Source organism: Mytilus edulis, unplaced genomic scaffold, assembly GCF_963676685.1.
Source record: "Mytilus edulis unplaced genomic scaffold, xbMytEdul2.2 SCAFFOLD_1244, whole genome shotgun sequence".
Classification (NCBI taxonomy): domain Eukaryota; kingdom Metazoa; phylum Mollusca; class Bivalvia; order Mytilida; family Mytilidae; genus Mytilus; species Mytilus edulis.
Genome location: NW_027268879.1, coordinates 1 through 26,616, shown reverse-complemented (window position 1 = coordinate 26,616; position 26,616 = coordinate 1). Strand labels below are relative to the sequence as shown.

Below are 26,616 nucleotides of genomic sequence, written 5' to 3'. Positions count from 1 at the left end.
TAACACTTCTGTGTCTACGACCATATCACGTTGAAAACACCGGTTCTCGTCCGATCACCGAAGTTAAGCAACGTCGAGCCCGGTTAGTACTTGGATGGGGTGACCGCCTGGGAATACCGGGTGTTGTAGACATTTTTTTTACTTATAATTTTGCATTCCTACCAAACATAATTGTTGTATGATTTTTTTTTAACTAATTTACTTGGATGTAATATTCAACATATCTAGCTATCAATGAATGAAGAAAACAGAAAATAAATCATTCATAAATTTATTTATTTTTCAATACCCATCTGCATGGTGAAATATTTTTACGTGAAATACATGCAAGGTCAAGTTAGATACACTTAAGAATTCCACTCCTTCCACATGCATGTGGCTACATATATTTCTTTTTTTTAAATTAGGTCTCGTAAAGGTCGTCTGTGATAATATGGTATCCGCCATTTGTCGTCATTTGAAATCGCCTTTTTTTTTTTACCAGGGCATATATGATTCACTATTTTTCTGAAAGGATTCTGATCAGCTAAAAAAAAATCATTATAGCAAAAACAAATAATAAACAATAATATACTAATTATATCTTGTAAAGTTCTAGTAAAAAATTCGAATATTTGAAACGTCTTTCATCTCGGTCAAGGAAGTCCCGGTTTCGAAGTTTGCCATCTTTGTGTGCTTTCATATCGAAGGCAAAATCTAAATTTCTGGGAAGTCTCTTTATTTCTACGTATATCTGAAAGCAAAAACATATAAAGAAATGATTTTACTACAAATGTATATCAGTTTTACGGCACAATCTAGTTTTTGTGAAATAATACAACACGTTTTCTGAGAAGAATCGCACGAGAGAAATTGACAAGTTGTACATTAATCGTAAATATTTCTTCACTCGTGGTATTTTGTTTAATTCTTATGACATATTCTGAAAGAAAAATTCCTGCTGAAGATTTTCGTGTATGATTTATATATCAAAAAGTACAATTTATTTGAAACAAATGATTAAAACTTGTCGAACAAGCACACAGATTTTCTTGTCGATCTGTTTGAATTAGATTGTCATGAAAGTTTAAGGGTGCTCTCGTCGAGGTCCGCGTTAGATAGATAATACACTCTGTGTCAGTGCGAATTGCATATCATTGTAATCTGTCGTTCATTCGCACACATCGTTCAACAACCAAAGCCGCAAAATGTCAGACGCACCAGCACCAGTAGTAAAGACCCCAGCTAAGTCACCAAAGAAGAAAGCTGCAGCTAAACCAAAGAAAGTAGCTACTCATCCAAAATACAGCGAGATGGTCGAAAGGCTATATCTGCTTTGAAAGAGCGTGGAGGCTCCAGCCGTCAAGCCATCCTTAAGTATATCTTAGCAAACTTCAGCGTTGGTAGCGATGCAAAAACAGTCAACACTCACTTGAAGTTAGCTCTGAAATCAGGAGTGAAGAGCAATAGCTTGAAACAGTCGAAGGGTACCGGCGCTTCTGGAAGCTTTAAGATTGGGGAAGTGGCTAAACCAGCTAAGAAACCAGCAAAGAAAGTAGTTAAACCTAAAGCCGCCAAGCCAAAGAAGGCAAAGACACCTACCAAAAAGACTGCCGCAAAGAAACCTGCAGCAAAGAAACCAGCAGGTGAAAAGAAAGCAGCTAAACCAAAAGCAAAGAAACCAGCTGCAAAGAAACCTGCTGCAAAACCTGCTGCCAAATCTGCAAAGAAAGCCACAAAATCTCCCAAGAAGACAAAGGCTGCAGCTAAACCAAAGAAGGCAAAGACACCAAAGAAGAAGTAAATGAAGGAAGCATCATGATGCTTTTAAAGCTTAAACAGCCCTTTTAAGGGCTACCAAATTTTTTCAAAAAGAGTCTGAAATTGTTGCATGGTATTAGTCACAAATAAAATACAGCTTGTCCCATATTCTAAATCTCTCTTTCTTCTCTGCAATTTTTTTTTACTATAAAGTCCATGTGTACTTGCTAAGTTTTACTATCTTCCACTCTGGATCGTGCAGTAAGTATTTAGTTTTGCTTCTATCTTAAACCTGAAAAAATCTTTTTTTTATACAAATTCTAGATCTGTTCAAAATTGCTTTACTTCCTAACTTTATATATCAAAAATTTTAACACTTCTGTGTCTACGACCATATCACGTTGAAAACACCGGGTTCTCGTCCGATCACCGAAGTTAAGCAACGTCGAGCCCGGTTAGTACTTGGATGGGTGACCGCCTGGGAATACCGGGTGTTGTAGACATTTTTTGTACCTATAATTTTGAATTTCTACCAAACATATTATTATTGTAAAGTTTTGCTTCTGAAAAAAATCTATTTTATATAAATTTTGTTCAAAAATGCTACTACCTAACCTTATATATCAAAAAATTTAACACTTCTGTGTCTACGACCATATCACGTTGAAAACACCGGTTCTCGTCCGATCACCGAAGTTAAGCAACGTCCGAGCCCGGTTAGTACTTGGATGGGTGACCGCCTGGGAATACCGGGTGTTGTAGACATTTTTTTTTACTTATAATTTTGCATTCCTACCAAACATAATTGTTGTATGATTTTTTTTTAACTAATTTACTTGGATGTAATATTCAACATATCTAGCTATCAATGAATGAAGAAAACAGAAAATAAATCATTCATAAATTTATTTATTTTTCAATACCCATCTGCATGGTGAAATATTTTTACGTGAAATACATGCAAGTCAAGTTAGATACACTTAAGAATTCCACTCCTTCCACATGCATGTGGCTACATATATTTCTTTTTTTTAAATTAGGTCTCGTAAAGGTCGTCTGTGATAATATGGTATCCGCCATTTGTCGTCATTTGAAATCGCCTCTTTTTTTTTTACCAGGGCATATATGATTCACTATTTTTCTGAAAGGATTCTGATCAGCTAAAAAAAAATCATTATAGCAAAAACAATAATAAAACAATAAATACTAATTATATCTTGTAAAGTTCTAGTAAAAAAATTCGAATATTTGAAACGTCTTTCATCTCGGTCAAGGAAGTCCCGGTTTCGAAGTTTGCCATCTTTGTGTGCTTTCATATCGAAGGCAAAATCTAAATTTCTGGGAAGTCTCTTTATTTCTACGTATATCTGAAAGCAAAAACATATAAAGAAATGATTTTACTACAAATGTATATCAGTTTTACGGCACAATCTAGTTTTTGTGAAATAATACAACACGTTTTCTGAGGAAGAATCGCACGAGAGAAATTGACAAGTTGTACATTAATCGTAAATATTTCTTCACTCGTGGTATTTTGTTTAATTCTTATGACATATTCTGAAAGAAAATTCCTGCTGAAGATTTTCGTGTATGATTTATATATCAAAAAGTACAATTTATTTGAAACAAATGATTAAAACTTGTCGAACAAGCACACAGATTTTCTTGTCGATCTGTTTGAATTAGATTGTCATGAAAGTTTAAGGGTGCTCTCGTCGAGGTCCGCGTTAGATAGATAATTACACTCTGTGTCAGTGCGAATTGCATATCATTGTAATCTGTCGTTCATTCGCACACATCGTTCAACAACCAAAGCCGCAAAATGTCAGACGCACCAGCACCAGTAGTAAAGACCCCAGCTAAGTCACCAAAGAAGAAAGCTGCAGCTAAACCAAAGAAAGTAGCTACTCATCCAAAATACAGCGAGATGGTCGGAAAGGCTATATCTGCTTTGAAAGAGCGTGGAGGCTCCAGCCGTCAAGCCATCCTTAAGTATATCTTAGCAAACTTCAGCGTTGGTAGCGATGCAAAAACAGTCAACACTCACTTGAAGTTAGCTCTGAAATCAGGAGTGAAGAGCAATAGCTTGAAACAGTCGAAGGGTACCGGCGCTTCTGGAAGCTTTAAGATTGGGGAAGTGGCTAAACCAGCTAAGAAACCAGCAAAGAAAGTAGTTAAACCTAAAGCCGCCAAGCCAAAGAAGGCAAAGACACCTACCAAAAAGACTGCCGCAAAGAAACCTGCAGCAAAGAAACCAGCAGGTGAAAAGAAAGCAGCTAAACCAAAAGCAAAGAAACCAGCTGCAAAGAAACCTGCTGCAAAACCTGCTGCCAAATCTGCAAAGAAAGCCACAAAATCTCCCAAGAAGACAAAGGCTGCAGCTAAACCAAAGAAGGCAAAGACACCAAAGAAGAAGTAAATGAAGGAAGCATCATGATGCTTTTAAAGCTTAAACAGCCCTTTTAAGGGCTACCAAATTTTTTCAAAAAGAGTCTGAAATTGTTGCATGGTATTAGTCACAAATAAAATACAGCTTGTCCCATATTCTAAATCTCTCTTTCTTCTCTGCAATTTTTTTTTACTATAAAGTCCATGTGTACTTGCTAAGTTTTACTATCTTCCACTCTGGATCGTGCAGTAAGTATTTAGTTTTGCTTCTATCTTAAACCTGAAAAAAATCTTTTTTTTATACAAATTCTAGATCTGTTCAAAATTGCTTTACTTCCTAACTTTATATATCAAAAATTTTAACACTTCTGTGTCTACGACCATATCACGTTGAAAACACCGGTTCTCGTCCGATCACCGAAGTTAAGCAACGTCGAGCCCGGTTAGTACTTGGATGGGTGACCGCCTGGGAATACCGGGTGTTGTAGACATTTTTTGTACCTATAATTTTGAATTTCTACCAAACATATTATTATTGTAAAGTTTTGCTTCTGAAAAAAATCTATTTTATATAAATTTTGTTCAAAAATGCTACTACCTAACCTTATATATCAAAAAATTTAACACTTCTGTGTCTACGACCATATCACGTTGAAAACACCGGTTCTCGTCCGATCACCGAAGTTAAGCAACGTCGAGCCCGGTTAGTACTTGGATGGGTGACCGCCTGGGAATACCGGGTGTTGTAGACATTTTTTTTTACTTATAATTTTGCATTCCTACCAAACATAATTGTTGTATGATTTTTTTTTAACTAATTTACTTGGATGTAATATTCAACATATCTAGCTATCAATGAATGAAGAAAACAGAAAATAAATCATTCATAAATTTATTTATTTTTCAATACCCATCTGCATGGTGAAATATTTTTACGTGAAATACATGCAAGTCAAGTTAGATACACTTAAGAATTCCACTCCTTCCACATGCATGTGGCTACATATATTTCTTTTTTTTAAATTAGGTCTCGTAAAGGTCGTCTGTGATAATATGGTATCCGCCATTTGTCGTCATTTGAAATCGCCTCTTTTTTTTTACCAGGGCATATATGATTCACTATTTTTCTGAAAGGATTCTGATCAGCTAAAAAAAAATCATTATAGCAAAAACAAATAATAAACAATAAATACTAATTATATCTTGTAAAGTTCTAGTAAAAAATTCGAATATTTGAAACGTCTTTCATCTCGGTCAAGGAAGTCCCGGTTTCGAAGTTTGCCATCTTTGTGTGCTTTCATATCGAAGGCAAAATCTAAATTTCTGGGAAGTCTCTTTATTTCTACGTATATCTGAAAGCAAAAACATATAAAGAAATGATTTTACTACAAATGTATATCAGTTTTACGGCACAATCTAGTTTTTGTGAAATAATACAACACGTTTTCTGAGGAAGAATCGCACGAGAGAAATTGACAAGTTGTACATTAATCGTAAATATTTCTTCACTCGTGGTATTTTGTTTAATTCTTATGACATATTCTGAAAGAAAAATTCCTGCTGAAGATTTTCGTGTATGATTTATATATCAAAAAGTACAATTTATTTGAAACAAATGATTAAAACTTGTCGAACAAGCACACAGATTTTCTTGTCGATCTGTTTGAATTAGGGAGCTACCATTTGATTTTTATGGGGGGGCTAGGATGAAAAATTTTGTCCTGCTTTTTTTTTTTAGTTGTAATCTCTGTCCTGCCTTTTTATTTCTTACTCTATTCGGTCCTGCCTTTTTTTTTACTAGTTTATCCTGACTTTTTTTACACAAATTGTCATCCTGCCTTTTTTTTTACCAAGTTGCTCATCCTGCCTTTTTTTTTTACTCAAAACTCCTGTCCTGCCTATTTTTTTCAAATTTCATCCTAGCCCCCCCATAAAAATCAAATGGTAGCTCCCTTAGATTGTCATGAAAGTTTAAGGGTGCTCTCGTCGAGGTCCGCGTTAGATAGATAATTACACTCTGTGTCAGTGCGAATTGCATATCATTGTAATCTGTCGTTCATTCGCACACATCGTTCAACAACCAAAGCCGCAAAATGTCAGACGCACCAGCACCAGTAGTAAAGACCCCAGCTAAGTCACCAAAGAAGAAAGCTGCAGCTAAACCAAAGAAAGTAGCTACTCATCCAAAATACAGCGAGATGGTCGGAAAGGCTATATCTGCTTTGAAAGAGCGTGGAGGCTCCAGCCGTCAAGCCATCCTTAAGTATATCTTAGCAAACTTCAGCGTTGGTAGCGATGCAAAAACAGTCAACACTCACTTGAAGTTAGCTCTGAAATCAGGAGTGAAGAGCAATAGCTTGAAACAGTCGAAGGGTACCGGCGCTTCTGGAAGCTTTAAGATTGGGGAAGTGGCTAAACCAGCTAAGAAACCAGCAAAGAAAGTAGTTAAACCTAAAGCCGCCAAGCCAAAGAAGGCAAAGACACCTACCAAAAAGACTGCCGCAAAGAAACCTGCAGCAAAGAAACCAGCAGGTGAAAAGAAAGCAGCTAAACCAAAAGCAAAGAAACCAGCTGCAAAGAAACCTGCTGCAAAACCTGCTGCCAAATCTGCAAAGAAAGCCACAAAATCTCCCAAGAAGACAAAGGCTGCAGCTAAACCAAAGAAGGCAAAGACACCAAAGAAGAAGTAAATGAAGGAAGCATCATGATGCTTTTAAAGCTTAAACAGCCCTTTTAAGGGCTACCAAATTTTTTCAAAAAGAGTCTGAAATTGTTGCATGGTATTAGTCACAAATAAAATACAGCTTGTCCCATATTCTAAATCTCTCTTTCTTCTCTGCAATTTTTTTTTACTATAAAGTCCATGTGTACTTGCTAAGTTTTACTATCTTCCACTCTGGATCGTGCAGTAAGTATTTAGTTTTGCTTCTATCTTAAACCTGAAAAAAATCTTTTTTTTATACAAATTCTAGATCTGTTCAAAATTGCTTTACTTCCTAACTTTATATATCAAAAATTTTAACACTTCTGTGTCTACGACCATATCACGTTGAAAACACCGGTTCTCGTCCGATCACCGAAGTTAAGCAACGTCGAGCCCGGTTAGTACTTGGATGGGTGACCGCCTGGGAATACCGGGTGTTGTAGACATTTTTTGTACCTATAATTTTGAATTTCTACCAAACATATTATTATTGTAAAGTTTTGCTTCTGAAAAAAATCTATTTTATATAAATTTTGTTCAAAAATGCTACTACCTAACCTTATATATCAAAAAATTTAACACTTCTGTGTCTACGACCATATCACGTTGAAAACACCGGTTCTCGTCCGATCACCGAAGTTAAGCAACGTCGAGCCCGGTTAGTACTTGGATGGGTGACCGCCTGGGAATACCGGGTGTTGTAGACATTTTTTTTTACTTATAATTTTGCATTCCTACCAAACATAATTGTTGTATGATTTTTTTTTAACTAATTTACTTGGATGTAATATTCAACATATCTAGCTATCAATGAATGAAGAAAACAGAAAATAAATCATTCATAAATTTATTTATTTTTCAATACCCATCTGCATGGTGAAATATTTTTACGTGAAATACATGCAAGTCAAGTTAGATACACTTAAGAATTCCACTCCTTCCACATGCATGTGGCTACATATATTTCTTTTTTTTAAATTAGGTCTCGTAAAGGTCGTCTGTGATAATATGGTATCCGCCATTTGTCGTCATTTGAAATCGCCTCTTTTTTTTTTACCAGGGCATATATGATTCACTATTTTTCTGAAAGGATTCTGATCAGCTAAAAAAAAATCATTATAGCAAAAACAAATAATAAACAATAAATACTAATTATATCTTGTAAAGTTCTAGTAAAAAATTCGAATATTTGAAACGTCTTTCATCTCGGTCAAGGAAGTCCCGGTTTCGAAGTTTGCCATCTTTGTGTGCTTTCATATCGAAGGCAAAATCTAAATTTCTGGGAAGTCTCTTTATTTCTACGTATATCTGAAAGCAAAAACATATAAAGAAATGATTTTACTACAAATGTATATCAGTTTTACGGCACAATCTAGTTTTTGTGAAATAATACAACACGTTTTCTGAGGAAGAATCGCACGAGAGAAATTGACAAGTTGTACATTAATCGTAAATATTTCTTCACTCGTGGTATTTTGTTTAATTCTTATGACATATTCTGAAAGAAAAATTCCTGCTGAAGATTTTCGTGTATGATTTATATATCAAAAAGTACAATTTATTTGAAACAAATGATTAAAACTTGTCGAACAAGCACACAGATTTTCTTGTCGATCTGTTTGAATTAGATTGTCATGAAAGTTTAAGGGTGCTCTCGTCGAGGTCCGCGTTAGATAGATAATTACACTCTGTGTCAGTGCGAATTGCATATCATTGTAATCTGTCGTTCATTCGCACACATCGTTCAACAACCAAAGCCGCAAAATGTCAGACGCACCAGCACCAGTAGTAAAGACCCCAGCTAAGTCACCAAAGAAGAAAGCTGCAGCTAAACCAAAGAAAGTAGCTACTCATCCAAAATACAGCGAGATGGTCGGAAAGGCTATATCTGCTTTGAAAGAGCGTGGAGGCTCCAGCCGTCAAGCCATCCTTAAGTATATCTTAGCAAACTTCAGCGTTGGTAGCGATGCAAAAACAGTCAACACTCACTTGAAGTTAGCTCTGAAATCAGGAGTGAAGAGCAATAGCTTGAAACAGTCGAAGGGTACCGGCGCTTCTGGAAGCTTTAAGATTGGGGAAGTGGCTAAACCAGCTAAGAAACCAGCAAAGAAAGTAGTTAAACCTAAAGCCGCCAAGCCAAAGAAGGCAAAGACACCTACCAAAAAGACTGCCGCAAAGAAACCTGCAGCAAAGAAACCAGCAGGTGAAAAGAAAGCAGCTAAACCAAAAGCAAAGAAACCAGCTGCAAAGAAACCTGCTGCAAAACCTGCTGCCAAATCTGCAAAGAAAGCCACAAAATCTCCCAAGAAGACAAAGGCTGCAGCTAAACCAAAGAAGGCAAAGACACCAAAGAAGAAGTAAATGAAGGAAGCATCATGATGCTTTTAAAGCTTAAACAGCCCTTTTAAGGGCTACCAAATTTTTTCAAAAAGAGTCTGAAATTGTTGCATGGTATTAGTCACAAATAAAATACAGCTTGTCCCATATTCTAAATCTCTCTTTCTTCTCTGCAATTTTTTTTTACTATAAAGTCCATGTGTACTTGCTAAGTTTTACTATCTTCCACTCTGGATCGTGCAGTAAGTATTTAGTTTTGCTTCTATCTTAAACCTGAAAAAAATCTTTTTTTTATACAAATTCTAGATCTGTTCAAAATTGCTTTACTTCCTAACTTTATATATCAAAAATTTTAACACTTCTGTGTCTACGACCATATCACGTTGAAAACACCGGTTCTCGTCCGATCACCGAAGTTAAGCAACGTCGAGCCCGGTTAGTACTTGGATGGGTGACCGCCTGGGAATACCGGGTGTTGTAGACATTTTTTGTACCTATAATTTTGAATTTCTACCAAACATATTATTATTGTAAAGTTTTGCTTCTGAAAAAAATCTATTTTATATAAATTTTGTTCAAAAATGCTACTACCTAACCTTATATATCAAAAAATTTAACACTTCTGTGTCTACGACCATATCACGTTGAAAACACCGGTTCTCGTCCGATCACCGAAGTTAAGCAACGTCGAGCCCGGTTAGTACTTGGATGGGTGACCGCCTGGGAATACCGGGTGTTGTAGACATTTTTTTTTACTTATAATTTTGCATTCCTACCAAACATAATTGTTGTATGATTTTTTTTTAACTAATTTACTTGGATGTAATATTCAACATATCTAGCTATCAATGAATGAAGAAAACAGAAAATAAATCATTCATAAATTTATTTATTTTTCAATACCCATCTGCATGGTGAAATATTTTTACGTGAAATACATGCAAGTCAAGTTAGATACACTTAAGAATTCCACTCCTTCCACATGCATGTGGCTACATATATTTCTTTTTTTTAAATTAGGTCTCGTAAAGGTCGTCTGTGATAATATGGTATCCGCCATTTGTCGTCATTTGAAATCGCCTCTTTTTTTTTTACCAGGGCATATATGATTCACTATTTTTCTGAAAGGATTCTGATCAGCTAAAAAAAAATCATTATAGCAAAAACAAATAATAAACAATAAATACTAATTATATCTTGTAAAGTTCTAGTAAAAAATTCGAATATTTGAAACGTCTTTCATCTCGGTCAAGGAAGTCCCGGTTTCGAAGTTTGCCATCTTTGTGTGCTTTCATATCGAAGGCAAAATCTAAATTTCTGGGAAGTCTCTTTATTTCTACGTATATCTGAAAGCAAAAACATATAAAGAAATGATTTTACTACAAATGTATATCAGTTTTACGGCACAATCTAGTTTTTGTGAAATAATACAACACGTTTTCTGAGGAAGAATCGCACGAGAGAAATTGACAAGTTGTACATTAATCGTAAATATTTCTTCACTCGTGGTATTTTGTTTAATTCTTATGACATATTCTGAAAGAAAAATTCCTGCTGAAGATTTTCGTGTATGATTTATATATCAAAAAGTACAATTTATTTGAAACAAATGATTAAAACTTGTCGAACAAGCACACAGATTTTCTTGTCGATCTGTTTGAATTAGATTGTCATGAAAGTTTAAGGGTGCTCTCGTCGAGGTCCGCGTTAGATAGATAATTACACTCTGTGTCAGTGCGAATTGCATATCATTGTAATCTGTCGTTCATTCGCACACATCGTTCAACAACCAAAGCCGCAAAATGTCAGACGCACCAGCACCAGTAGTAAAGACCCCAGCTAAGTCACCAAAGAAGAAAGCTGCAGCTAAACCAAAGAAAGTAGCTACTCATCCAAAATACAGCGAGATGGTCGGAAAGGCTATATCTGCTTTGAAAGAGCGTGGAGGCTCCAGCCGTCAAGCCATCCTTAAGTATATCTTAGCAAACTTCAGCGTTGGTAGCGATGCAAAAACAGTCAACACTCACTTGAAGTTAGCTCTGAAATCAGGAGTGAAGAGCAATAGCTTGAAACAGTCGAAGGGTACCGGCGCTTCTGGAAGCTTTAAGATTGGGGAAGTGGCTAAACCAGCTAAGAAACCAGCAAAGAAAGTAGTTAAACCTAAAGCCGCCAAGCCAAAGAAGGCAAAGACACCTACCAAAAAGACTGCCGCAAAGAAACCTGCAGCAAAGAAACCAGCAGGTGAAAAGAAAGCAGCTAAACCAAAAGCAAAGAAACCAGCTGCAAAGAAACCTGCTGCAAAACCTGCTGCCAAATCTGCAAAGAAAGCCACAAAATCTCCCAAGAAGACAAAGGCTGCAGCTAAACCAAAGAAGGCAAAGACACCAAAGAAGAAGTAAATGAAGGAAGCATCATGATGCTTTTAAAGCTTAAACAGCCCTTTTAAGGGCTACCAAATTTTTTCAAAAAGAGTCTGAAATTGTTGCATGGTATTAGTCACAAATAAAATACAGCTTGTCCCATATTCTAAATCTCTCTTTCTTCTCTGCAATTTTTTTTTACTATAAAGTCCATGTGTACTTGCTAAGTTTTACTATCTTCCACTCTGGATCGTGCAGTAAGTATTTAGTTTTGCTTCTATCTTAAACCTGAAAAAAATCTTTTTTTTATACAAATTCTAGATCTGTTCAAAATTGCTTTACTTCCTAACTTTATATATCAAAAATTTTAACACTTCTGTGTCTACGACCATATCACGTTGAAAACACCGGTTCTCGTCCGATCACCGAAGTTAAGCAACGTCGAGCCCGGTTAGTACTTGGATGGGTGACCGCCTGGGAATACCGGGTGTTGTAGACATTTTTTGTACCTATAATTTTGAATTTCTACCAAACATATTATTATTGTAAAGTTTTGCTTCTGAAAAAAATCTATTTTATATAAATTTTGTTCAAAAATGCTACTACCTAACCTTATATATCAAAAAATTTAACACTTCTGTGTCTACGACCATATCACGTTGAAAACACCGGTTCTCGTCCGATCACCGAAGTTAAGCAACGTCGAGCCCGGTTAGTACTTGGATGGGTGACCGCCTGGGAATACCGGGTGTTGTAGACATTTTTTTTTACTTATAATTTTGCATTCCTACCAAACATAATTGTTGTATGATTTTTTTTTAACTAATTTACTTGGATGTAATATTCAACATATCTAGCTATCAATGAATGAAGAAAACAGAAAATAAATCATTCATAAATTTATTTATTTTTCAATACCCATCTGCATGGTGAAATATTTTTACGTGAAATACATGCAAGTCAAGTTAGATACACTTAAGAATTCCACTCCTTCCACATGCATGTGGCTACATATATTTCTTTTTTTTAAATTAGGTCTCGTAAAGGTCGTCTGTGATAATATGGTATCCGCCATTTGTCGTCATTTGAAATCGCCTCTTTTTTTTTTACCAGGGCATATATGATTCACTATTTTTCTGAAAGGATTCTGATCAGCTAAAAAAAAATCATTATAGCAAAAACAAATAATAAACAATAAATACTAATTATATCTTGTAAAGTTCTAGTAAAAAATTCGAATATTTGAAACGTCTTTCATCTCGGTCAAGGAAGTCCCGGTTTCGAAGTTTGCCATCTTTGTGTGCTTTCATATCGAAGGCAAAATCTAAATTTCTGGGAAGTCTCTTTATTTCTACGTATATCTGAAAGCAAAAACATATAAAGAAATGATTTTACTACAAATGTATATCAGTTTTACGGCACAATCTAGTTTTTGTGAAATAATACAACACGTTTTCTGAGGAAGAATCGCACGAGAGAAATTGACAAGTTGTACATTAATCGTAAATATTTCTTCACTCGTGGTATTTTGTTTAATTCTTATGACATATTCTGAAAGAAAAATTCCTGCTGAAGATTTTCGTGTATGATTTATATATCAAAAAGTACAATTTATTTGAAACAAATGATTAAAACTTGTCGAACAAGCACACAGATTTTCTTGTCGATCTGTTTGAATTAGATTGTCATGAAAGTTTAAGGGTGCTCTCGTCGAGGTCCGCGTTAGATAGATAATTACACTCTGTGTCAGTGCGAATTGCATATCATTGTAATCTGTCGTTCATTCGCACACATCGTTCAACAACCAAAGCCGCAAAATGTCAGACGCACCAGCACCAGTAGTAAAGACCCCAGCTAAGTCACCAAAGAAGAAAGCTGCAGCTAAACCAAAGAAAGTAGCTACTCATCCAAAATACAGCGAGATGGTCGGAAAGGCTATATCTGCTTTGAAAGAGCGTGGAGGCTCCAGCCGTCAAGCCATCCTTAAGTATATCTTAGCAAACTTCAGCGTTGGTAGCGATGCAAAAACAGTCAACACTCACTTGAAGTTAGCTCTGAAATCAGGAGTGAAGAGCAATAGCTTGAAACAGTCGAAGGGTACCGGCGCTTCTGGAAGCTTTAAGATTGGGGAAGTGGCTAAACCAGCTAAGAAACCAGCAAAGAAAGTAGTTAAACCTAAAGCCGCCAAGCCAAAGAAGGCAAAGACACCTACCAAAAAGACTGCCGCAAAGAAACCTGCAGCAAAGAAACCAGCAGGTGAAAAGAAAGCAGCTAAACCAAAAGCAAAGAAACCAGCTGCAAAGAAACCTGCTGCAAAACCTGCTGCCAAATCTGCAAAGAAAGCCACAAAATCTCCCAAGAAGACAAAGGCTGCAGCTAAACCAAAGAAGGCAAAGACACCAAAGAAGAAGTAAATGAAGGAAGCATCATGATGCTTTTAAAGCTTAAACAGCCCTTTTAAGGGCTACCAAATTTTTTCAAAAAGAGTCTGAAATTGTTGCATGGTATTAGTCACAAATAAAATACAGCTTGTCCCATATTCTAAATCTCTCTTTCTTCTCTGCAATTTTTTTTTACTATAAAGTCCATGTGTACTTGCTAAGTTTTACTATCTTCCACTCTGGATCGTGCAGTAAGTATTTAGTTTTGCTTCTATCTTAAACCTGAAAAAAATCTTTTTTTTATACAAATTCTAGATCTGTTCAAAATTGCTTTACTTCCTAACTTTATATATCAAAAATTTTAACACTTCTGTGTCTACGACCATATCACGTTGAAAACACCGGTTCTCGTCCGATCACCGAAGTTAAGCAACGTCGAGCCCGGTTAGTACTTGGATGGGTGACCGCCTGGGAATACCGGGTGTTGTAGACATTTTTTGTACCTATAATTTTGAATTTCTACCAAACATATTATTATTGTAAAGTTTTGCTTCTGAAAAAAATCTATTTTATATAAATTTTGTTCAAAAATGCTACTACCTAACCTTATATATCAAAAAATTTAACACTTCTGTGTCTACGACCATATCACGTTGAAAACACCGGTTCTCGTCCGATCACCGAAGTTAAGCAACGTCGAGCCCGGTTAGTACTTGGATGGGTGACCGCCTGGGAATACCGGGTGTTGTAGACATTTTTTTTTACTTATAATTTTGCATTCCTACCAAACATAATTGTTGTATGATTTTTTTTTAACTAATTTACTTGGATGTAATATTCAACATATCTAGCTATCAATGAATGAAGAAAACAGAAAATAAATCATTCATAAATTTATTTATTTTTCAATACCCATCTGCATGGTGAAATATTTTTACGTGAAATACATGCAAGTCAAGTTAGATACACTTAAGAATTCCACTCCTTCCACATGCATGTGGCTACATATATTTCTTTTTTTTAAATTAGGTCTCGTAAAGGTCGTCTGTGATAATATGGTATCCGCCATTTGTCGTCATTTGAAATCGCCTCTTTTTTTTTTACCAGGGCATATATGATTCACTATTTTTCTGAAAGGATTCTGATCAGCTAAAAAAAAATCATTATAGCAAAAACAAATAATAAACAATAAATACTAATTATATCTTGTAAAGTTCTAGTAAAAAATTCGAATATTTGAAACGTCTTTCATCTCGGTCAAGGAAGTCCCGGTTTCGAAGTTTGCCATCTTTGTGTGCTTTCATATCGAAGGCAAAATCTAAATTTCTGGGAAGTCTCTTTATTTCTACGTATATCTGAAAGCAAAAACATATAAAGAAATGATTTTACTACAAATGTATATCAGTTTTACGGCACAATCTAGTTTTTGTGAAATAATACAACACGTTTTCTGAGGAAGAATCGCACGAGAGAAATTGACAAGTTGTACATTAATCGTAAATATTTCTTCACTCGTGGTATTTTGTTTAATTCTTATGACATATTCTGAAAGAAAAATTCCTGCTGAAGATTTTCGTGTATGATTTATATATCAAAAAGTACAATTTATTTGAAACAAATGATTAAAACTTGTCGAACAAGCACACAGATTTTCTTGTCGATCTGTTTGAATTAGATTGTCATGAAAGTTTAAGGGTGCTCTCGTCGAGGTCCGCGTTAGATAGATAATTACACTCTGTGTCAGTGCGAATTGCATATCATTGTAATCTGTCGTTCATTCGCACACATCGTTCAACAACCAAAGCCGCAAAATGTCAGACGCACCAGCACCAGTAGTAAAGACCCCAGCTAAGTCACCAAAGAAGAAAGCTGCAGCTAAACCAAAGAAAGTAGCTACTCATCCAAAATACAGCGAGATGGTCGGAAAGGCTATATCTGCTTTGAAAGAGCGTGGAGGCTCCAGCCGTCAAGCCATCCTTAAGTATATCTTAGCAAACTTCAGCGTTGGTAGCGATGCAAAAACAGTCAACACTCACTTGAAGTTAGCTCTGAAATCAGGAGTGAAGAGCAATAGCTTGAAACAGTCGAAGGGTACCGGCGCTTCTGGAAGCTTTAAGATTGGGGAAGTGGCTAAACCAGCTAAGAAACCAGCAAAGAAAGTAGTTAAACCTAAAGCCGCCAAGCCAAAGAAGGCAAAGACACCTACCAAAAAGACTGCCGCAAAGAAACCTGCAGCAAAGAAACCAGCAGGTGAAAAGAAAGCAGCTAAACCAAAAGCAAAGAAACCAGCTGCAAAGAAACCTGCTGCAAAACCTGCTGCCAAATCTGCAAAGAAAGCCACAAAATCTCCCAAGAAGACAAAGGCTGCAGCTAAACCAAAGAAGGCAAAGACACCAAAGAAGAAGTAAATGAAGGAAGCATCATGATGCTTTTAAAGCTTAAACAGCCCTTTTAAGGGCTACCAAATTTTTTCAAAAAGAGTCTGAAATTGTTGCATGGTATTAGTCACAAATAAAATACAGCTTGTCCCATATTCTAAATCTCTCTTTCTTCTCTGCAATTTTTTTTTACTATAAAGTCCATGTGTACTTGCTAAGTTTTACTATCTTCCACTCTGGATCGTGCAGTAAGTATTTAGTTTTGCTTCTATCTTAAACCTGAAAAAAATCTTTTTTTTATACAAATTCTAGATCTGTTCAAAATTGCTTTACTTCCTAACTTTATATATCAAAAATTTTAACACTTCTGTGTCTACGACCATATCACGTTGAAAACACCGGTTCTCGTCCGATCACCGAAGTTAAGCAACGTCGAGCCCGGTTAGTACTTGGATGGGTGACCGCCTGGGAATACCGGGTGTTGTAGACATTTTTTGTACCTATAATTTTGAATTTCTACCAAACATATTATTATTGTAAAGTTTTGCTTCTGAAAAAAATCTATTTTATATAAATTTTGTTCAAAAATGCTACTACCTAACCTTATATATCAAAAAATTTAACACTTCTGTGTCTACGACCATATCACGTTGAAAACACCGGTTCTCGTCCGATCACCGAAGTTAAGCAACGTCGAGCCCGGTTAGTACTTGGATGGGTGACCGCCTGGGAATACCGGGTGTTGTAGACATTTTTTTTTACTTATAATTTTGCATTCCTACCAAACATAATTGTTGTATGATTTTTTTTTAACTAATTTACTTGGATGTAATATTCAACATATCTAGCTATCAATGAATGAAGAAAACAGAAAATAAATCATTCATAAATTTATTTATTTTTCAATACCCATCTGCATGGTGAAATATTTTTACGTGAAATACATGCAAGTCAAGTTAGATACACTTAAGAATTCCACTCCTTCCACATGCATGTGGCTACATATATTTCTTTTTTTTAAATTAGGTCTCGTAAAGGTCGTCTGTGATAATATGGTATCCGCCATTTGTCGTCATTTGAAATCGCCTCTTTTTTTTTTACCAGGGCATATATGATTCACTATTTTTCTGAAAGGATTCTGATCAGCTAAAAAAAAATCATTATAGCAAAAACAAATAATAAACAATAAATACTAATTATATCTTGTAAAGTTCTAGTAAAAAATTCGAATATTTGAAACGTCTTTCATCTCGGTCAAGGAAGTCCCGGTTTCGAAGTTTGCCATCTTTGTGTGCTTTCATATCGAAGGCAAAATCTAAATTTCTGGGAAGTCTCTTTATTTCTACGTATATCTGAAAGCAAAAACATATAAAGAAATGATTTTACTACAAATGTATATCAGTTTTACGGCACAATCTAGTTTTTGTGAAATAATACAACACGTTTTCTGAGGAAGAATCGCACGAGAGAAATTGACAAGTTGTACATTAATCGTAAATATTTCTTCACTCGTGGTATTTTGTTTAATTCTTATGACATATTCTGAAAGAAAAATTCCTGCTGAAGATTTTCGTGTATGATTTATATATCAAAAAGTACAATTTATTTGAAACAAATGATTAAAACTTGTCGAACAAGCACACAGATTTTCTTGTCGATCTGTTTGAATTAGGGAGCTACCATTTGATTTTTATGGGGGGGCTAGGATGAAAAATTTTGTCCTGCTTTTTTTTTTTAGTTGTAATCTCTGTCCTGCCTTTTTATTTCTTACTCTATTCGGTCCTGCCTTTTTTTTTACTAGTTTATCCTGACTTTTTTTACACAAATTGTCATCCTGCCTTTTTTTTTACCAAGTTGCTCATCCTGCCTTTTTTTTTTACTCAAAACTCCTGTCCTGCCTATTTTTTTCAAATTTCATCCTAGCCCCCCCATAAAAATCAAATGGTAGCTCCCTTAGATTGTCATGAAAGTTTAAGGGTGCTCTCGTCGAGGTCCGCGTTAGATAGATAATTACACTCTGTGTCAGTGCGAATTGCATATCATTGTAATCTGTCGTTCATTCGCACACATCGTTCAACAACCAAAGCCGCAAAATGTCAGACGCACCAGCACCAGTAGTAAAGACCCCAGCTAAGTCACCAAAGAAGAAAGCTGCAGCTAAACCAAAGAAAGTAGCTACTCATCCAAAATACAGCGAGATGGTCGGAAAGGCTATATCTGCTTTGAAAGAGCGTGGAGGCTCCAGCCGTCAAGCCATCCTTAAGTATATCTTAGCAAACTTCAGCGTTGGTAGCGATGCAAAAACAGTCAACACTCACTTGAAGTTAGCTCTGAAATCAGGAGTGAAGAGCAATAGCTTGAAACAGTCGAAGGGTACCGGCGCTTCTGGAAGCTTTAAGATTGGGGAAGTGGCTAAACCAGCTAAGAAACCAGCAAAGAAAGTAGTTAAACCTAAAGCCGCCAAGCCAAAGAAGGCAAAGACACCTACCAAAAAGACTGCCGCAAAGAAACCTGCAGCAAAGAAACCAGCAGGTGAAAAGAAAGCAGCTAAACCAAAAGCAAAGAAACCAGCTGCAAAGAAACCTGCTGCAAAACCTGCTGCCAAATCTGCAAAGAAAGCCACAAAATCTCCCAAGAAGACAAAGGCTGCAGCTAAACCAAAGAAGGCAAAGACACCAAAGAAGAAGTAAATGAAGGAAGCATCATGATGCTTTTAAAGCTTAAACAGCCCTTTTAAGGGCTACCAAATTTTTTCAAAAAGAGTCTGAAATTGTTGCATGGTATTAGTCACAAATAAAATACAGCTTGTCCCATATTCTAAATCTCTCTTTCTTCTCTGCAATTTTTTTTTACTATAAAGTCCATGTGTACTTGCTAAGTTTTACTATCTTCCACTCTGGATCGTGCAGTAAGTATTTAGTTTTGCTTCTATCTTAAACCTGAAAAAAATCTTTTTTTTATACAAATTCTAGATCTGTTCAAAATTGCTTTACTTCCTAACTTTATATATCAAAAATTTTAACACTTCTGTGTCTACGACCATATCACGTTGAAAACACCGGTTCTCGTCCGATCACCGAAGTTAAGCAACGTCGAGCCCGGTTAGTACTTGGATGGGTGACCGCCTGGGAATACCGGGTGTTGTAGACATTTTTTGTACCTATAATTTTGAATTTCTACCAAACATATTATTATTGTAAAGTTTTGCTTCTGAAAAAAATCTATTTTATATAAATTTTGTTCAAAAATGCTACTACCTAACCTTATATATCAAAAAATTTAACACTTCTGTGTCTACGACCATATCACGTTGAAAACACCGGTTCTCGTCCGATCACCGAAGTTAAGCAACGTCGAGCCCGGTTAGTACTTGGATGGGTGACCGCCTGGGAATACCGGGTGTTGTAGACATTTTTTTTTACTTATAATTTTGCATTCCTACCAAACATAATTGTTGTATGATTTTTTTTTAACTAATTTACTTGGATGTAATATTCAACATATCTAGCTATCAATGAATGAAGAAAACAGAAAATAAATCATTCATAAATTTATTTATTTTTCAATACCCATCTGCATGGTGAAATATTTTTACGTGAAATACATGCAAGTCAAGTTAGATACACTTAAGAATTCCACTCCTTCCACATGCATGTGGCTACATATATTTCTTTTTTTTAAATTAGGTCTCGTAAAGGTCGTCTGTGATAATATGGTATCCGCCATTTGTCGTCATTTGAAATCGCCTCTTTTTTTTTTACCAGGGCATATATGATTCACTATTTTTCTGAAAGGATTCTGATCAGCTAAAAAAAAATCATTATAGCAAAAACAAATAATAAACAATAAATACTAATTATATCTTGTAAAGTTCTAGTAAAAAATTCGAATATTTGAAACGTCTTTCATCTCGGTCAAGGAAGTCCCGGTTTCGAAGTTTGCCATCTTTGTGTGCTTTCATATCGAAGGCAAAATCTAAATTTCTGGGAAGTCTCTTTATTTCTACGTATATCTGAAAGCAAAAACATATAAAGAAATGATTTTACTACAAATGTATATCAGTTTTACGGCACAATCTAGTTTTTGTGAAATAATACAACACGTTTTCTGAGGAAGAATCGCACGAGAGAAATTGACAAGTTGTACATTAATCGTAAATATTTCTTCACTCGTGGTATTTTGTTTAATTCTTATGACATATTCTGAAAGAAAAATTCCTGCTGAAGATTTTCGTGTATGATTTATATATCAAAAAGTACAATTTATTTGAAACAAATGATTAAAACTTGTCGAACAAGCACACAGATTTTCTTGTCGATCTGTTTGAATTAGATTGTCATGAAAGTTTAAGGGTGCTCTCGTCGAGGTCCGCGTTAGATAGATAATTACACTCTGTGTCAGTGCGAATTGCATATCATTGTAATCTGTCGTTCATTCGCACACATCGTTCAACAACCAAAGCCGCAAAATGTCAGACGCACCAGCACCAGTAGTAAAGACCCCAGCTAAGTCACCAAAGAAGAAAGCTGCAGCTAAACCAAAGAAAGTAGCTACTCATCCAAAATACAGCGAGATGGTCGGAAAGGCTATATCTGCTTTGAAAGAGCGTGGAGGCTCCAGCCGTCAAGCCATCCTTAAGTATATCTTAGCAAACTTCAGCGTTGGTAGCGATGCAAAAACAGTCAACACTCACTTGAAGTTAGCTCTGAAATCAGGAGTGAAGAGCAATAGCTTGAAACAGTCGAAGGGTACCGGCGCTTCTGGAAGCTTTAAGATTGGGGAAGTGGCTAAACCAGCTAAGAAACCAGCAAAGAAAGTAGTTAAACCTAAAGCCGCCAAGCCAAAGAAGGCAAAGACACCTACCAAAAAGACTGCCGCAAAGAAACCTGCAGCAAAGAAACCAGCAGGTGAAAAGAAAGCAGCTAAACCAAAAGCAAAGAAACCAGCTGCAAAGAAACCTGCTGCAAAACCTGCTGCCAAATCTGCAAAGAAAGCCACAAAATCTCCCAAGAAGACAAAGGCTGCAGCTAAACCAAAGAAGGCAAAGACACCAAAGAAGAAGTAAATGAAGGAAGCATCATGATGCTTTTAAAGCTTAAACAGCCCTTTTAAGGGCTACCAAATTTTTTCAAAAAGAGTCTGAAATTGTTGCATGGTATTAGTCACAAATAAAATACAGCTTGTCCCATATTCTAAATCTCTCTTTCTTCTCTGCAATTTTTTTTTACTATAAAGTCCATGTGTACTTGCTAAGTTTTACTATCTTCCACTCTGGATCGTGCAGTAAGTATTTAGTTTTGCTTCTATCTTAAACCTGAAAAAAATCTTTTTTTTATACAAATTCTAGATCTGTTCAAAATTGCTTTACTTCCTAACTTTATATATCAAAAATTTTAACACTTCTGTGTCTACGACCATATCACGTTGAAAACACCGGTTCTCGTCCGATCACCGAAGTTAAGCAACGTCGAGCCCGGTTAGTACTTGGATGGGTGACCGCCTGGGAATACCGGGTGTTGTAGACATTTTTTGTACCTATAATTTTGAATTTCTACCAAACATATTATTATTGTAAAGTTTTGCTTCTGAAAAAAATCTATTTTATATAAATTTTGTTCAAAAATGCTACTACCTAACCTTATATATCAAAAAATTTAACACTTCTGTGTCTACGACCATATCACGTTGAAAACACCGGTTCTCGTCCGATCACCGAAGTTAAGCAACGTCGAGCCCGGTTAGTACTTGGATGGGTGACCGCCTGGGAATACCGGGTGTTGTAGACATTTTTTTTTACTTATAATTTTGCATTCCTACCAAACATAATTGTTGTATGATTTTTTTTTAACTAATTTACTTGGATGTAATATTCAACATATCTAGCTATCAATGAATGAAGAAAACAGAAAATAAATCATTCATAAATTTATTTATTTTTCAATACCCATCTGCATGGTGAAATATTTTTACGTGAAATACATGCAAGTCAAGTTAGATACACTTAAGAATTCCACTCCTTCCACATGCATGTGGCTACATATATTTCTTTTTTTTAAATTAGGTCTCGTAAAGGTCGTCTGTGATAATATGGTATCCGCCATTTGTCGTCATTTGAAATCGCCTCTTTTTTTTTTACCAGGGCATATATGATTCACTATTTTTCTGAAAGGATTCTGATCAGCTAAAAAAAAATCATTATAGCAAAAACAAATAATAAACAATAAATACTAATTATATCTTGTAAAGTTCTAGTAAAAAATTCGAATATTTGAAACGTCTTTCATCTCGGTCAAGGAAGTCCCGGTTTCGAAGTTTGCCATCTTTGTGTGCTTTCATATCGAAGGCAAAATCTAAATTTCTGGGAAGTCTCTTTATTTCTACGTATATCTGAAAGCAAAAACATATAAAGAAATGATTTTACTACAAATGTATATCAGTTTTACGGCACAATCTAGTTTTTGTGAAATAATACAACACGTTTTCTGAGGAAGAATCGCACGAGAGAAATTGACAAGTTGTACATTAATCGTAAATATTTCTTCACTCGTGGTATTTTGTTTAATTCTTATGACATATTCTGAAAGAAAAATTCCTGCTGAAGATTTTCGTGTATGATTTATATATCAAAAAGTACAATTTATTTGAAACAAATGATTAAAACTTGTCGAACAAGCACACAGATTTTCTTGTCGATCTGTTTGAATTAGATTGTCATGAAAGTTTAAGGGTGCTCTCGTCGAGGTCCGCGTTAGATAGATAATTACACTCTGTGTCAGTGCGAATTGCATATCATTGTAATCTGTCGTTCATTCGCACACATCGTTCAACAACCAAAGCCGCAAAATGTCAGACGCACCAGCACCAGTAGTAAAGACCCCAGCTAAGTCACCAAAGAAGAAAGCTGCAGCTAAACCAAAGAAAGTAGCTACTCATCCAAAATACAGCGAGATGGTCGGAAAGGCTATATCTGCTTTGAAAGAGCGTGGAGGCTCCAGCCGTCAAGCCATCCTTAAGTATATCTTAGCAAACTTCAGCGTTGGTAGCGATGCAAAAACAGTCAACACTCACTTGAAGTTAGCTCTGAAATCAGGAGTGAAGAGCAATAGCTTGAAACAGTCGAAGGGTACCGGCGCTTCTGGAAGCTTTAAGATTGGGGAAGTGGCTAAACCAGCTAAGAAACCAGCAAAGAAAGTAGTTAAACCTAAAGCCGCCAAGCCAAAGAAGGCAAAGACACCTACCAAAAAGACTGCCGCAAAGAAACCTGCAGCAAAGAAACCAGCAGGTGAAAAGAAAGCAGCTAAACCAAAAGCAAAGAAACCAGCTGCAAAGAAACCTGCTGCAAAACCTGCTGCCAAATCTGCAAAGAAAGCCACAAAATCTCCCAAGAAGACAAAGGCTGCAGCTAAACCAAAGAAGGCAAAGACACCAAAGAAGAAGTAAATGAAGGAAGCATCATGATGCTTTTAAAGCTTAAACAGCCCTTTTAAGGGCTACCAAATTTTTTCAAAAAGAGTCTGAAATTGTTGCATGGTATTAGTCACAAATAAAATACAGCTTGTCCCATATTCTAAATCTCTCTTTCTTCTCTGCAATTTTTTTTTACTATAAAGTCCATGTGTACTTGCTAAGTTTTACTATCTTCCACTCTGGATCGTGCAGTAAGTATTTAGTTTTGCTTCTATCTTAAACCTGAAAAAAATCTTTTTTTTATACAAATTCTAGATCTGTTCAAAATTGCTTTACTTCCTAACTTTATATATCAAAAATTTTAACACTTCTGTGTCTACGACCATATCACGTTGAAAACACCGGTTCTCGTCCGATCACCGAAGTTAAGCAACGTCGAGCCCGGTTAGTACTTGGATGGGTGACCGCCTGGGAATACCGGGTGTTGTAGACATTTTTTGTACCTATAATTTTGAATTTCTACCAAACATATTATTATTGTAAAGTTTTGCTTCTGAAAAAAATCTATTTTATATAAATTTTGTTCAAAAATGCTACTACCTAACCTTATATATCAAAAAATTTAACACTTCTGTGTCTACGACCATATCACGTTGAAAACACCGGTTCTCGTCCGATCACCGAAGTTAAGCAACGTCGAGCCCGGTTAGTACTTGGATGGGTGACCGCCTGGGAATACCGGGTGTTGTAGACATTTTTTTTTACTTATAATTTTGCATTCCTACCAAACATAATTGTTGTATGATTTTTTTTTAACTAATTTACTTGGATGTAATATTCAACATATCTAGCTATCAATGAATGAAGAAAACAGAAAATAAATCATTCATAAATTTATTTATTTTTCAATACCCATCTGCATGGTGAAATATTTTTACGTGAAATACATGCAAGTCAAGTTAGATACACTTAAGAATTCCACTCCTTCCACATGCATGTGGCTACATATATTTCTTTTTTTTAAATTAGGTCTCGTAAAGGTCGTCTGTGATAATATGGTATCCGCCATTTGTCGTCATTTGAAATCGCCTCTTTTTTTTTTACCAGGGCATATATGATTCACTATTTTTCTGAAAGGATTCTGATCAGCTAAAAAAAAATCATTATAGCAAAAACAAATAATAAACAATAAATACTAATTATATCTTGTAAAGTTCTAGTAAAAAATTCGAATATTTGAAACGTCTTTCATCTCGGTCAAGGAAGTCCCGGTTTCGAAGTTTGCCATCTTTGTGTGCTTTCATATCGAAGGCAAAATCTAAATTTCTGGGAAGTCTCTTTATTTCTACGTATATCTGAAAGCAAAAACATATAAAGAAATGATTTTACTACAAATGTATATCAGTTTTACGGCACAATCTAGTTTTTGTGAAATAATACAACACGTTTTCTGAGGAAGAATCGCACGAGAGAAATTGACAAGTTGTACATTAATCGTAAATATTTCTTCACTCGTGGTATTTTGTTTAATTCTTATGACATATTCTGAAAGAAAAATTCCTGCTGAAGATTTTCGTGTATGATTTATATATCAAAAAGTACAATTTATTTGAAACAAATGATTAAAACTTGTCGAACAAGCACACAGATTTTCTTGTCGATCTGTTTGAATTAGATTGTCATGAAAGTTTAAGGGTGCTCTCGTCGAGGTCCGCGTTAGATAGATAATTACACTCTGTGTCAGTGCGAATTGCATATCATTGTAATCTGTCGTTCATTCGCACACATCGTTCAACAACCAAAGCCGCAAAATGTCAGACGCACCAGCACCAGTAGTAAAGACCCCAGCTAAGTCACCAAAGAAGAAAGCTGCAGCTAAACCAAAGAAAGTAGCTACTCATCCAAAATACAGCGAGATGGTCGGAAAGGCTATATCTGCTTTGAAAGAGCGTGGAGGCTCCAGCCGTCAAGCCATCCTTAAGTATATCTTAGCAAACTTCAGCGTTGGTAGCGATGCAAAAACAGTCAACACTCACTTGAAGTTAGCTCTGAAATCAGGAGTGAAGAGCAATAGCTTGAAACAGTCGAAGGGTACCGGCGCTTCTGGAAGCTTTAAGATTGGGGAAGTGGCTAAACCAGCTAAGAAACCAGCAAAGAAAGTAGTTAAACCTAAAGCCGCCAAGCCAAAGAAGGCAAAGACACCTACCAAAAAGACTGCCGCAAAGAAACCTGCAGCAAAGAAACCAGCAGGTGAAAAGAAAGCAGCTAAACCAAAAGCAAAGAAACCAGCTGCAAAGAAACCTGCTGCAAAACCTGCTGCCAAATCTGCAAAGAAAGCCACAAAATCTCCCAAGAAGACAAAGGCTGCAGCTAAACCAAAGAAGGCAAAGACACCAAAGAAGAAGTAAATGAAGGAAGCATCATGATGCTTTTAAAGCTTAAACAGCCCTTTTAAGGGCTACCAAATTTTTTCAAAAAGAGTCTGAAATTGTTGCATGGTATTAGTCACAAATAAAATACAGCTTGTCCCATATTCTAAATCTCTCTTTCTTCTCTGCAATTTTTTTTTACTATAAAGTCCATGTGTACTTGCTAAGTTTTACTATCTTCCACTCTGGATCGTGCAGTAAGTATTTAGTTTTGCTTCTATCTTAAACCTGAAAAAAATCTTTTTTTTATACAAATTCTAGATCTGTTCAAAATTGCTTTACTTCCTAACTTTATATATCAAAAATTTTAACACTTCTGTGTCTACGACCATATCACGTTGAAAACACCGGTTCTCGTCCGATCACCGAAGTTAAGCAACGTCGAGCCCGGTTAGTACTTGGATGGGTGACCGCCTGGGAATACCGGGTGTTGTAGACATTTTTTGTACCTATAATTTTGAATTTCTACCAAACATATTATTATTGTAAAGT

General features: G+C 35.8%; 22 non-coding genes across 22 annotated transcripts; all 22 read left to right on the top strand.

Moving 5' to 3' along the window:
- Positions 1-12: 12 nt before the first annotated feature.
- Positions 13-132, top strand: LOC139509012 (5S ribosomal RNA). Its single transcript, XR_011661514.1, has one exon. It is a non-coding gene; the product is annotated as a 5S ribosomal RNA (ribosomal RNA).
- A 1,991-nt stretch (positions 133-2,123) lies between these two features.
- On the top strand, positions 2,124-2,243 carry LOC139509011 (5S ribosomal RNA). The gene has a single exon (XR_011661513.1). It is a non-coding gene; the product is annotated as a 5S ribosomal RNA (ribosomal RNA).
- Positions 2,244-2,385: 142 nt separating this feature from the next.
- On the top strand, positions 2,386-2,505 carry LOC139509010 (5S ribosomal RNA). The gene has a single exon (XR_011661512.1). It is a non-coding gene; the product is annotated as a 5S ribosomal RNA (ribosomal RNA).
- Positions 2,506-4,500: 1,995 nt separating this feature from the next.
- LOC139509008 (5S ribosomal RNA) lies at positions 4,501-4,619 on the top strand. Its single transcript, XR_011661511.1, has one exon. It is a non-coding gene; the product is annotated as a 5S ribosomal RNA (ribosomal RNA).
- A 142-nt stretch (positions 4,620-4,761) lies between these two features.
- Positions 4,762-4,880, top strand: LOC139509007 (5S ribosomal RNA). Its single transcript, XR_011661510.1, has one exon. It is a non-coding gene; the product is annotated as a 5S ribosomal RNA (ribosomal RNA).
- A 2,279-nt stretch (positions 4,881-7,159) lies between these two features.
- LOC139509006 (5S ribosomal RNA) lies at positions 7,160-7,278 on the top strand. The gene has a single exon (XR_011661509.1). It is a non-coding gene; the product is annotated as a 5S ribosomal RNA (ribosomal RNA).
- A 142-nt stretch (positions 7,279-7,420) lies between these two features.
- Positions 7,421-7,539, top strand: LOC139509005 (5S ribosomal RNA). Its single transcript, XR_011661508.1, has one exon. It is a non-coding gene; the product is annotated as a 5S ribosomal RNA (ribosomal RNA).
- Positions 7,540-9,534: 1,995 nt separating this feature from the next.
- LOC139509003 (5S ribosomal RNA) lies at positions 9,535-9,653 on the top strand. Its single transcript, XR_011661506.1, has one exon. It is a non-coding gene; the product is annotated as a 5S ribosomal RNA (ribosomal RNA).
- A 142-nt stretch (positions 9,654-9,795) lies between these two features.
- LOC139509002 (5S ribosomal RNA) lies at positions 9,796-9,914 on the top strand. The gene has a single exon (XR_011661504.1). It is a non-coding gene; the product is annotated as a 5S ribosomal RNA (ribosomal RNA).
- Positions 9,915-11,909: 1,995 nt separating this feature from the next.
- LOC139509001 (5S ribosomal RNA) lies at positions 11,910-12,028 on the top strand. The gene has a single exon (XR_011661503.1). It is a non-coding gene; the product is annotated as a 5S ribosomal RNA (ribosomal RNA).
- A 142-nt stretch (positions 12,029-12,170) lies between these two features.
- Positions 12,171-12,289, top strand: LOC139509000 (5S ribosomal RNA). The gene has a single exon (XR_011661502.1). It is a non-coding gene; the product is annotated as a 5S ribosomal RNA (ribosomal RNA).
- A 1,995-nt stretch (positions 12,290-14,284) lies between these two features.
- Positions 14,285-14,403, top strand: LOC139508999 (5S ribosomal RNA). Its single transcript, XR_011661501.1, has one exon. It is a non-coding gene; the product is annotated as a 5S ribosomal RNA (ribosomal RNA).
- A 142-nt stretch (positions 14,404-14,545) lies between these two features.
- LOC139508997 (5S ribosomal RNA) lies at positions 14,546-14,664 on the top strand. Its single transcript, XR_011661500.1, has one exon. It is a non-coding gene; the product is annotated as a 5S ribosomal RNA (ribosomal RNA).
- Positions 14,665-16,659: 1,995 nt separating this feature from the next.
- On the top strand, positions 16,660-16,778 carry LOC139508996 (5S ribosomal RNA). Its single transcript, XR_011661499.1, has one exon. It is a non-coding gene; the product is annotated as a 5S ribosomal RNA (ribosomal RNA).
- Positions 16,779-16,920: 142 nt separating this feature from the next.
- LOC139508995 (5S ribosomal RNA) lies at positions 16,921-17,039 on the top strand. The gene has a single exon (XR_011661498.1). It is a non-coding gene; the product is annotated as a 5S ribosomal RNA (ribosomal RNA).
- A 2,280-nt stretch (positions 17,040-19,319) lies between these two features.
- LOC139508994 (5S ribosomal RNA) lies at positions 19,320-19,438 on the top strand. The gene has a single exon (XR_011661497.1). It is a non-coding gene; the product is annotated as a 5S ribosomal RNA (ribosomal RNA).
- A 142-nt stretch (positions 19,439-19,580) lies between these two features.
- On the top strand, positions 19,581-19,699 carry LOC139508993 (5S ribosomal RNA). The gene has a single exon (XR_011661496.1). It is a non-coding gene; the product is annotated as a 5S ribosomal RNA (ribosomal RNA).
- A 1,995-nt stretch (positions 19,700-21,694) lies between these two features.
- LOC139509015 (5S ribosomal RNA) lies at positions 21,695-21,813 on the top strand. Its single transcript, XR_011661518.1, has one exon. It is a non-coding gene; the product is annotated as a 5S ribosomal RNA (ribosomal RNA).
- A 142-nt stretch (positions 21,814-21,955) lies between these two features.
- On the top strand, positions 21,956-22,074 carry LOC139509014 (5S ribosomal RNA). Its single transcript, XR_011661517.1, has one exon. It is a non-coding gene; the product is annotated as a 5S ribosomal RNA (ribosomal RNA).
- A 1,995-nt stretch (positions 22,075-24,069) lies between these two features.
- On the top strand, positions 24,070-24,188 carry LOC139509013 (5S ribosomal RNA). Its single transcript, XR_011661515.1, has one exon. It is a non-coding gene; the product is annotated as a 5S ribosomal RNA (ribosomal RNA).
- A 142-nt stretch (positions 24,189-24,330) lies between these two features.
- LOC139509004 (5S ribosomal RNA) lies at positions 24,331-24,449 on the top strand. Its single transcript, XR_011661507.1, has one exon. It is a non-coding gene; the product is annotated as a 5S ribosomal RNA (ribosomal RNA).
- Positions 24,450-26,444: 1,995 nt separating this feature from the next.
- Positions 26,445-26,563, top strand: LOC139508992 (5S ribosomal RNA). The gene has a single exon (XR_011661495.1). It is a non-coding gene; the product is annotated as a 5S ribosomal RNA (ribosomal RNA).
- Positions 26,564-26,616: the final 53 nt, after the last annotated feature.